Source organism: Pteropus vampyrus, unplaced genomic scaffold (genome assembly GCF_000151845.1).
Source record: "Pteropus vampyrus isolate Shadow unplaced genomic scaffold, Pvam_2.0 Scaffold39, whole genome shotgun sequence".
Taxonomy (NCBI): domain Eukaryota; kingdom Metazoa; phylum Chordata; class Mammalia; order Chiroptera; family Pteropodidae; genus Pteropus; species Pteropus vampyrus.
The window spans coordinates 2,718,014-2,729,149 of record NW_011888820.1 but is presented as its reverse complement, the minus strand read 5'-3'; positions in this window follow the sequence as shown (position 1 = coordinate 2,729,149).

Genomic DNA, 11,136 nt, shown 5'->3' with positions numbered 1-11,136 from the left:
CTTCCTTCCTTCCTTCCTTCCTTCTTTCTCTCTCTTTTTCTTTCTCTCTCCCTTCTTTCTTTCTCCTTTCTTTTTCTTTTATCTACCTATCTATCTATCATCTATCTATCCATCCATCCACCCACCCTCCCTTGTTTTCTAAAACAATGTTTTTTTCTGTTTCTTCTCTCAGATTTCTTCTTACTTTCCTTCACTAGCCATCCTAGAAAAATAATATCTATCAGCAATTATTCCTTCATAGGGTAACTGCCCAGTGTTGGGGGTCCCCAGGACTACCCTCGGTCTCAACAATATGCTGAAGACTCACAGGATTCAGCCATACTATTATACTCACAGTTACATTTTATTACAGAGAAAGATTACAATGTATAATTACAAAAAGGAAAAGATAGAAGTCCAGAAGAAACGAGGCATAATCTTCCAGATGTTTCCTCCCAATGTAGTGGCATAGTGTCTTGCTTTATTCTCCTAATAATAATATGTGATAACACATAACTAAGAAAGTTCATGCAAGTCTTGATATCCAGGGTTTTTATTGAGGGTCAGTCACATAGGCGTGCAGCGGCATCCATGTTTCCAACTTCAGCTACTCAGCTCCCTGGAGTAAAAGCAGGTGTTCATTGTAAGTCACGTTGTTAGCATAAATTTTCAAACTGGTACTGCATGGCCCAAGGTCTCAGGCATGCAGAAACAGTCTCTCTGGCAGAATATTCCAAGTTCGTCCTCCAGGGGTTGGTAAAGGGCCAGTTAAGAATATAAGCCTTTCTTTGGAATATGCAGAGTTTGAACAATTCAGTCTGTTGAAATAGCCCTCTTTTGCATGCACCCCACTCACAGACACTTCTGTCTTGTGCTTTGACCCTGATCATTTCTGGCTGGACCAAGGGTGACCACACCTAGCCTAAGAGTAGGTTATTTATGAGGCAACTTGGGATATGTAGGGGGATAAAAATCATGGGTTTGGCATCCAAGAAATCAGACTTAGCAACATATTTTTTGTATGTAATGAACGTACATTTATTGAGTGTGTATTTTAGATATTCTAATTTGCAAATTCTAATTCTAATTTTGCAAATTAGAATATTCTAATTAGATATTCTAATTTGCAAATTCTAATTCTAATTTTGCAAATTAGAATATCTAAAATACACATTCAATAAATGTAAGTTCTCTTACCTCTACTACAATTCTCAAATTCTGAGACATGATTCTTAGCATTCCATAGTTACCATAGTTGTCCTTTCTCTCTCTTGCCTAGACTATGCAACTGCTTCATAATTGATCTTTTTGACTACTAACTGAACAGCTGTGTGCACAGCACTCTCCTTCCCACCTGGCCTGCCACTGCAGCTCTAATTCATCCTTTATATGGATGAACACATTCCTTTGTTAAAAGGCATCTTTGATCATTCTACTCTCCTTGTCAGAAACCTTTTATGGCTCCCAGTTGCTTGCAGATGAAAATTCACTGTGCTCGGCTTGGTAGTCAGTCTCCTCCTCAATCTGTTTCTAAGCTATATTTCGAGATTTGTCTTTCTTTAGTTTGCTTATGATGTATATTTTATTTTGAAATAATTTAAAAGATTTTACATATAAAAGAACGATCAATCTTATCCTTTATGAATTCCGTTTTCTGTTTGATTTTTATTGTTTATGTGCTCTTTTGTCTTATGTAGAAAGGTGCTTTTGCAACCAACATAGAAAGTCTGTCCATTTAAAAATATTTTATCATAGTTATAAATATAGATTATGATTTTGATTCTATAATATACCTGGAATTTATTTGGGGGCATGGTTTGTGATAGACATGTAACTTTATTTGCTACAATTTTTTCCAAAACTCAATATTGAAACTCTTTATTTCACCACCTTGCAATGCTACAGCTATCATCAATTTAATCACAAAGATTTGAGTCTGCTTCTTGACCTTCCATCATTTTCCATTAGTATATTTACACACTTTTACAACAAAATCACTCTTAAAATTTCTCAAACTGAATGTATATTGATATCTTGCATTTCCAGTACCCTGTAGTTGTCCTTATAAAATTATTTTTAGCTCTTCTGTCACACATTTCCTCCATATATTTTAAAAATAAACGAACATTTCAACTTAAATTTGTTAAAATTTTAATTGGGATTACATTAATATTATACATTATTTTATAAAGAATGGGCGTTTTGACATATTTTCTGTCTTTCCATACAGAAATACAGGATGTAATTCTGGATTACTAAGTCTAAGTTTTGTCCTTTGGTGAAGTACTATAATTTTACTAGTTTTATCATAAACTTAATAGATTTAATCCTATGTATTTTTATCAATTTTGTTTATTTAAAGATGGTTTCTTTGTAAATTATCTTGCTGATATACAGAAAAGACATTGCTTTTTGCCACATAGATCTTGTATCAGAAATATTTCATCTAAGATTGAAACTATTTTGGGGCAACATTTGAAGAAAGATGATTTATTTGAATAATTATTGGAATCCTTCTAAATCAGATTTAATAAGAGCAAAATTTGAACATCTCTGAGGGTTGAGGCAGCAGGAACAATTGACAGTCTTGTCAGACAGGATACTTTTGGAGTCAACAATCCCCACATATATAACATATGATATATAATATTTATATAATAAGAATTATTATTATTTTAGTTCTTGTCACTCTGCTCAGAGATAAAGGTCAAAAGAGAGTTTGAACAAGAGAGCTTAACTTGACATGAGCCCACGCATTATCTAAAGTTATCAGAACTTATGCTAGAGGTGATTCCCCAAAATAAAATAAGAGTGCTATTAGCAAAATTGACAGTTGGATATTACTCCTGGCGGGAAAATTGTATCCACCATATAGTTGGTATTAGTTTTTCTTTTGATTAAAGAGAATACTGCTATGAACATTTCTGCTCATGTCTTGTTAAACTCAGGAGCAGGTGTTGCTTTAGAAGACATCCCCAAAAGTGAAAATTCTGGATCATAAAGAATGTATATTTTTTTCATTTTAATAGATATTGCCAATTTTTACTTTAGAGTTACTTTAAGGAACTACTTTTCATATAATTATCACTGACTGTGTCTTTTCTCTCATCCTCTTCAACTCTCAATAAAATCAAACTTAAAAATTATTTTTGATCAAATGATTAAAATTCCTTAGCACTTTTATATTAAAAATGAAGTTTTACATCTCCTTTGTATACACTTTTACTTTGTATTAAAATTAATTTTGAACATGTTTTTCCCTCTCCTTGAGGCTAGGAATTGTTTAATACTTTTAGGTACCCCTTAGTAACACCTAATGTAAGATTTTACATATAGGTACTTAAAAACACTTGAATTTTCTTAGTTGTCCTCTACTTCCTAGTTTGGTGCATTATTGTTTATAGTGTCCAATGATCCTATGAATTCTAAGATCATACTAAGGATAACTCAATCTTGGTTTCCTAAAGTATCTTTGTTTTCTAGTTACACTTCATATTGTAGAATGAAATTGCCCTACATAGAATCTAGAACAAGTCAAAATCCCTAGCCAGTTGTTCTTTACCTTCTTCTGCTTTATCACCACTGCATTTGATCATGGTTTACTATTTCTCAGTCTGTAACCTGTATTTTTGCTGATGTGTGTGTGTGTGTGTGTGTGTGTGTGTGTGTATCTAGATAGATAGATAGATAGATAGATAGATAGATAGATAGATAGATAGATATAGACAGACAGACAGACAGACAGACAGACAGACAGACATTCTTCTAGGTTTAAAAAAAAAGAGAGAGAACAAAATTAGCTTTCTTATATCTTTAGGGAATTGTTTCACAATCCACATTTCCAAATAACAAGATTAAAAATTTCACAGAATTATTTCTAAAATTCTTATCATTGAAATTTTAACTTTGAACCCATTATATGAAGAAGCAACATGCTTTTATTGAAGACAGAAATGTATTTTCACTAAGAAAAGGAAACTGAATTTCGAAATTCTGAATCTGTTTTGGCTCTGATGGTCACACTCTGACACCTTTAAGTTAGATAAATCACCTCAATAATGCATTCACCTTTGTATTCCTACACACTGAATTGTACAATGTTTGGAGGTTTACCAGGAGGCTGATCTATTATGCCTAAATTGATGCAACTTTAGCATCTTTAAATGATTATATTCTCTTTCTGATTTCTCCAATATGCAACACAAGTGGTGCTAAAAAAAAAAAAAAAAAAAAAAAAAACTTTTTCCAACTGGATATATGACATTTTTATTAACCTATGTTCTTTGGTAGATCTTCATTATATAGGTTGTTATTACTTATAGTTATCTGTATTCCTTGAATGAAGTGTTTCCTACCCAGTTGTCCACTCAACTGACAAAGATAGTGTCATTGCTCAAAGCCATCAGATTAATCAGAACTGGAAAATAAATATTTGAGAGCAAATAAAGTCAAGCTGGGTAAATATTACCCACTCTCCATCAACAGCTGTTTCAGGTAGACATTTTAGATGCAAATTCCTTGTGTTAGAGACACTCTGGCCTAAAGGGTTCAGCTTATTGTTGAATAATTAAATGCTTCTGATATGGCTTGACTCTTTATCCAGATTTTCTATGGGATAATCTATTTTTTCTTTTGAAGATGAGTTGATCACAGTATTCTGAAACAGAGGAAGCAATTGAAGTAATATAACATTTCACAATGTTCTATAAAAAACATAATCTCTATGAAGGGCCTGTTCAAAGAGGGAAGATCATACACTTCCTAACCTTAGACCAGAGAGATGTCGTTTTCCTAGTTCCATTTAATTTCTTTCAGTCAGGATCCTATGAGAGTAAAGCTGGTTCATCATTTTCTACCAACCTGCTTTCTTCTAATTATGTTCTATTCCTGAAATGCTGACATCTTGGTCTCCCCCGGCTGCTGCTTCTATAGTTTATAGCTGTTAGCTTTCAGAGAAAAAAGTTTCCCTTTTGGGAAGTTATAGAATTCTCAGTTGTGGGATCTTTGAGCTTAGGGTGTAACCAGCATATCTACCAGAGAGAACCAATAATTTAGTTGAGAAAAAATTCTTAGTTTGGGCAAACATAAATAAGATAAAAGATTTTCCAAATAGCTCATCTCTATCTGGTACAAGAGGAATTCCTTACCTGTACCTCATGGTACCAGCTCAGAAAATGCATGGCTACAAATATATAGACAAGTATAAAGCCTGGACAATTAGACGTGGGAAAGTCATGAGAAATGTGGTGGAGAGAACACAGGGCATTGATAAGATTTTACTTTAAACCATCATGTAGCTACAGATTTGGCACCTCACTTTGAAAAATGAACCCCCTTTTAAACTAGAAAACTGGACTTATAATATTTGTGTCTTATCAGAGTCCTCACATTAATCCATAATATAAACCTGCTCAATATTCTTCTCTTTATCCTTTTTTGAAAACTATCCATTGAGTCGGAGCATGTGCAAAACAGAAGAAGAGACATAAGCTTTAACACACAACACTGTTATTACAAATACTACTAATAACAATTACTACTGATCCTAGTAAAGATAATAACTAACATTTTTGAGCCTTCACTATATCCTAGATATTATGGTAAGCACTTGATATATATAAATTTGTGAAATTTCTCCATAAGTAATACATAGAGAGTACCAATAACACTTTTTGGTAATTATTTTGTAAGCTCAAGTATGATTATCAGGTACAAAGCGTGGCTCATTATTAAGTCACCACTAAGTGTTTGTCTGTAACACATTCATTCAGCAATGACTCAGTATGTTATTGCTATGTGATAGCCCTGGGCTTGATGCTTTGGACACCTAGAAGCAGTAGATAAAGTACAAAAAGTGCCAGGGCAAGGCAAATCCTAGGCACTTGGTCAATTACAACTTATAATATTGAGTTATGTCAAAAAAGGCTTGTAGCTTAAAAGACAAAAAATAATTTTCAGCTGCAGAAAACATGAAAATAAAGTCTATAGAAGAGATGGCATTTGAGAAGTCTGTAAAATATGAGTAGAATTTAAATAGGGATACAGGAGATTAAAAGAGCAGTCCGTGCTGAGGGAATTCCACCAGCAAAGTCAGGAAGGCTGGGAACATGAGTTGTGTGCAGGCCCTGACAGGCAGCCTGGCTCTGTTACAACTTGGAGAGGGAGGGAAGTGGAGACATGATTGATTGTGATAAGTTTACTGCAGGCGTTTAGCACTGAGCTAAGTTTTCATAGCTTACTGAGTGGGATTCAGGGAAACAAAGTGTTTTAGAAAAGGGAAGGTGCATTATTGAACAGGTTTTACTCTGAAAGTGCTGGTAGAGTTAGATGGAGTAAAAATGAAAAACAGATAAGTTAAAGAGGCTACAATCAGAAATTTAGGTATGAGATGACAGGGTTTGCATTAGGATGGTGAAATTAGGTGTGGAATTCAAAGGAAGGTACATATATGAAAGATTTTGAGAAAGATCCACTGGGCTTGATATTTGGGAGAATATAAGGAGTGAAGAAGAAATCATACCTTTACAAATGTCAAATCTACAAACAGAAGGCCTATTATTCTAATGAAATCATTCTACAAAGTGTATTTGTTTATCTTGCATCTCAATACCCAATGTTTCTTTTTATATTTACTGTGAATTTTTTCCTTTCAGAGTATTTTTTTCCATTTCTATTTATTAAGTAATTAAATGATCTCCTTTGCTCTATCTCTTAAGTAGTCTAATGGTTTAATATTCTTCATTCAACTTTCATCGAGATGATTTTCTGAACAAATATTAGCTTTCTGTACTTTAATGCTTGCACAGGATCTCATGAATTTTTATTTTTTAATTAAAAAATGACTCACTGATTTCTAATCCTTTTATATTACCCATTAACCTATTTGCATTGTCTAAGCATCTTTCCTTCTACCAATTTAGCTTCTTTCATTCCATCTCAACCCCAACATGGTTCTATGGTTGAATATATCATTAATAATATTCAAGAACCAGCAAATTTTTTTTTGCATTAAACATCTTCTTGGAAGTTAAAACACAAAAGGCTTTTCTGTTCAAAACATATGGTTAATCTAGCAAGCAACAAATGCTTTCTTCAGAAAGTTTTTATGCTTCGCTGAGAAAGAAGAGATTGAAATTAATTATCTATTATTTAAGAGGCTTTGCAGTGCAGAAATAACATTATCTTGGTTCAGAAATTACTTATTTTGGTCACGTGATAAAACAAGAAACCTGGGGAAAATTTGAAAATTAGAAAGGCAAATAGGTCCTTCATGTGAAATGTTGCAAGTGAAAGAGAACCGGCAGTGACTAAGTAAACTCAAGGGAAATTTATAAAGCTACTTTTAATGGCTTTTGATAGGAAGTTATGTTAACTAAATATATGAGGGTTATGTCTAGTTAACAAAGTCAATAAAAGAGAGATTAGACAGTATAATTATTCAAACAAAATATCCTGGGATACAAGAAAATGCAGCGATATAGTGAGTAGGTTATGAACTATAAGATGAGAGGTAAGGATTATTGAAGAGGTAGTCATTTTTATTATGCAATTAAATGTCTTCAAATTATGTATAAATCGCATATATTTTTAAATGTAGTATTCTATACTATTTATGCATAGTTTCTTTTATTTATTTATTTTGAAGATTACCATGGACCACATTGGGATAATATTGTTCTTTCTATGGGTGTCTGAATAAAGGCTTCCTCACTGAGTTTGTGACAGCCAGTTGCTCTCTCCCGCACATTTGAATTTATTGTTTGGAAATAACCATGAGCATTTGAGCATTTAATTGTGTGCCAATAATATTTGTGTACAAACTCAGTTCTCTCTGTTACTGTCTCTGTCTTTCTCTAAATATAGGTAGGTAGGTAGGTAGGTAGATGATAGATAGATAGATAGATAGATAGATGATTGATAGATAGATATAGATATGTACATACACACATATCTCACACACACACACACACACACATTTTGAACCAGAACCCAAACAATTGTATTTCTTTAATTTTAAAGAAATTTACTATCCCTTACTAACATGTTTCCTAAAATGTGGCTGTTTTCTAAAGGCAGTGTTTGTAAGAAACTTAGAGATTATGCTTTAGTATATCACTATTGTTAGTTACCCTAGTAAAAGCAGACAGAAGGAAAAAAATGGTGTCAAATTTTTCTTCATAAGGTGGAGATGAGATGGGAAGAAGCCTAGGGTATTTCACCCAGCAAAGTGGTCATTGTGCTAGCCAAAAATCATTATGCTACACATTGAAGCAGGATGCATTCCAAAGAGAATGAAACCTTTTTATGAATGACAACTTATTCTTAAATATTTTCCCCTTGAATTTTTATAATCTTGGTACCAAGAGAGTAGACATAATTAAGGTTGAAACGAGATTTGTATTAGGAAATTGTAGCTGGGATTTAATATTTATTCCAGTTATACAGCACAAAATTCAATCGTATCCCAAGTCCATTAGGGTTGCTTCAGACTTTTCTTATATAAAAATTTTACTCTAGTCCTCATGACATTTTTAGAAAAAAAAATTATCATTGTGGCAGGAAATACTTTTGTTAACATATAATTCAGGGTCTATTTTGAAAAAGTATAGTCGAACTAATATGCAAAGTTATTGACATTCTCATTTTGTCCATTACCCTTATTAGACAAATAACATGTGGAAGCAGTTTGAGATTTGCATGTTGCAGTATTTTGAACTATTTAGCAGTTTTCTTATAATAGAAATAAATCTTTTACCTTCATTATATACCTCCTCCTCCATCCTTTCTTTTTTTTCTTTGCTACACTCCAATCTAAGCAGCTGAATTTTAAAAATTGCATTTGCAGACAGCTGGTCTTTGTAGAAGATTTAACACTTTGGGTATTTTAAATACAGTTTGTAGCTACTGGAAACTGAAATATAAATAAAACAAGCAAAAATGTGAAATAGAAAAGCACCCTACAATTGAGACAGCTCTTTAAGGATTCTTTTTCAAGTGAAGACATTACTCTTAATTTTATGGTGCATACATGAAATACATTCATGGATTATATCATATCTAGAGATCTCAATTGTAAGAATACATAGGTGATAAGATATGACCAGTAGAAAATCTGCTATGTATTATAACTCAACGGAACCTCTAGTAAATGTTTTTAACATTTCCATCTATTGTACGAATATCAATAATAAAGGATTTACAGTCGACTTAGGATATACTCATACAAAAAGATGGTGCAGTAATACAAAAAAATGTCTGAAGAAGTAACATCTCATGAATATACAGAATGATAAAATCAAAAAAGTAGTGGTAACCCGCAGCTTCTACCTTGCCCTAAAACTTCTGTCAATTAAACTTCCACTGTTTAAGTTAAAGGTGGTCCTAGTGTCTCACGCTGGAATTCAGAATGAATTTTTCCATAGAAACAGTATAAAAAGCTTTGAGTGCATTTCACTGAATTATGTAGTCAATGCATTGTTTTAGGGGTACATGAATGAAATCATAATTATAACTGACATTAATTAAATATACCAAGCCGTGTGTTGAGTATTTTATGTGCAGTTTGCCATTAAATATTCACAGTATTGCTCTAAGATAGGTAATGCTATTATCCCAAATGTGTAGATGTCAAACAAAAAGTTAAGTAACTCTTCCAAGATTATGCTATTTGCAAGAGGAAGAGATGGACTTTAATGTCAAGCAGGTTAATTTCAAAGGCCCATCTTGAATGCTACACTATACCATCACCATGAGTTACAGAGGCTTTTTTGTGTGTATTTTTTGGGGAACATGATCATTTATTCATGACACTTTCTGTGGGAAAATAATTTCTGAAATTTTGGAATACAGCCCATATGTTACAGTAGTAAGGGATAAGTATATCAAAAGATTGATTATTTGGAATTATACTGAGTAAGCATGCATAAAAGTGGATTGTCAATTTACTTCTAATCTATCAGTATGCTTAATCGATTGTTTCTTTTACCTCTATTTATGTGTTATCTTGTTTAATATATGGTGTGCTTGTCTATCCATGTGGAATTTATTCAGTTGCTTACTCCTATTACCAGAGAAAAGCCAATCTGTAGGCTGTGTTTGTTTAGGCTGTACCATTTGCAAGGATTTTCTAGAAAATAAGCAGCATGGCACAGTGACACCAGGCTTTGCTTATTACTAGCCATGTGATTTTGGGCAAGTCGCTGTACCTCTTCATATGCCTATTTCTTTATCTGTGAATGGAGGCAATCATAGCTTAATATTAGTTCAATAGTAGTTCAAATTTATAGCATCGGTAGGTAGATTAAATAAGATACACTTGTCAAGCATTTTAAAACAATGACTAGTTCATAGGAAGAGTGTGTTTGTTTAAAACACTTATTTTGATAACGTTTAACAACAGTTCATGATAAAAGCTCTTAGCAAGTAAAGAATAGAATATTCACAAAATATAAAAGGACATCTACAAAAACTTACATCTACATACCTAATGATGAAAGAATGAATGTTTCTCCCCCGAATTTTGAGAACAAGACAAGGATATTTGCTGTCATTGTTTCTACTTAAAATTATGCCAAAGATTCTAGCCAGATGAGAAAAATAAAATATTGGAAAGGAGGAAGTTAAACTTTATTTACAGACGGCCTATTCATACATGTAGAAAATACAAAGAAAAAATGTCTACCAAAAACATTAGAATTGGTAAGCAAATTTAGCAAATTCATAAAACATGTTAATAACTTACTACAAAGTTACAGCAGTCAAGATAATACAGTACCAGTATAAGGCTCATCATATAGATCAATGGAATAGAATTGAGAGTCCAGAAATTAACCCTCATATTTATAGCCAATTGATTTTTAACAAGGGTATCAAGACAATTCAATAGATAAAGAATAGTCTTTTTAAGAAATGGTACTGGAGCAACTGCATATTCACATGCAAAAAAAAAATGAGTTTGAGCCCCTACCTTATACCACACACCAAAATTAATTCAAAATGGATCAAAGACCTAAATATCAGTATCAAAACTCCAAGAGTGTGAGAAGAAAATATAGGCATAAATATTCATGACCTCGTATGAGGCAGTGGTTTCTTAGCTATTACAACACAAGCCTATGCAACTGAAGGGGGAAAAAAAGAGATAAATTGGACACCATC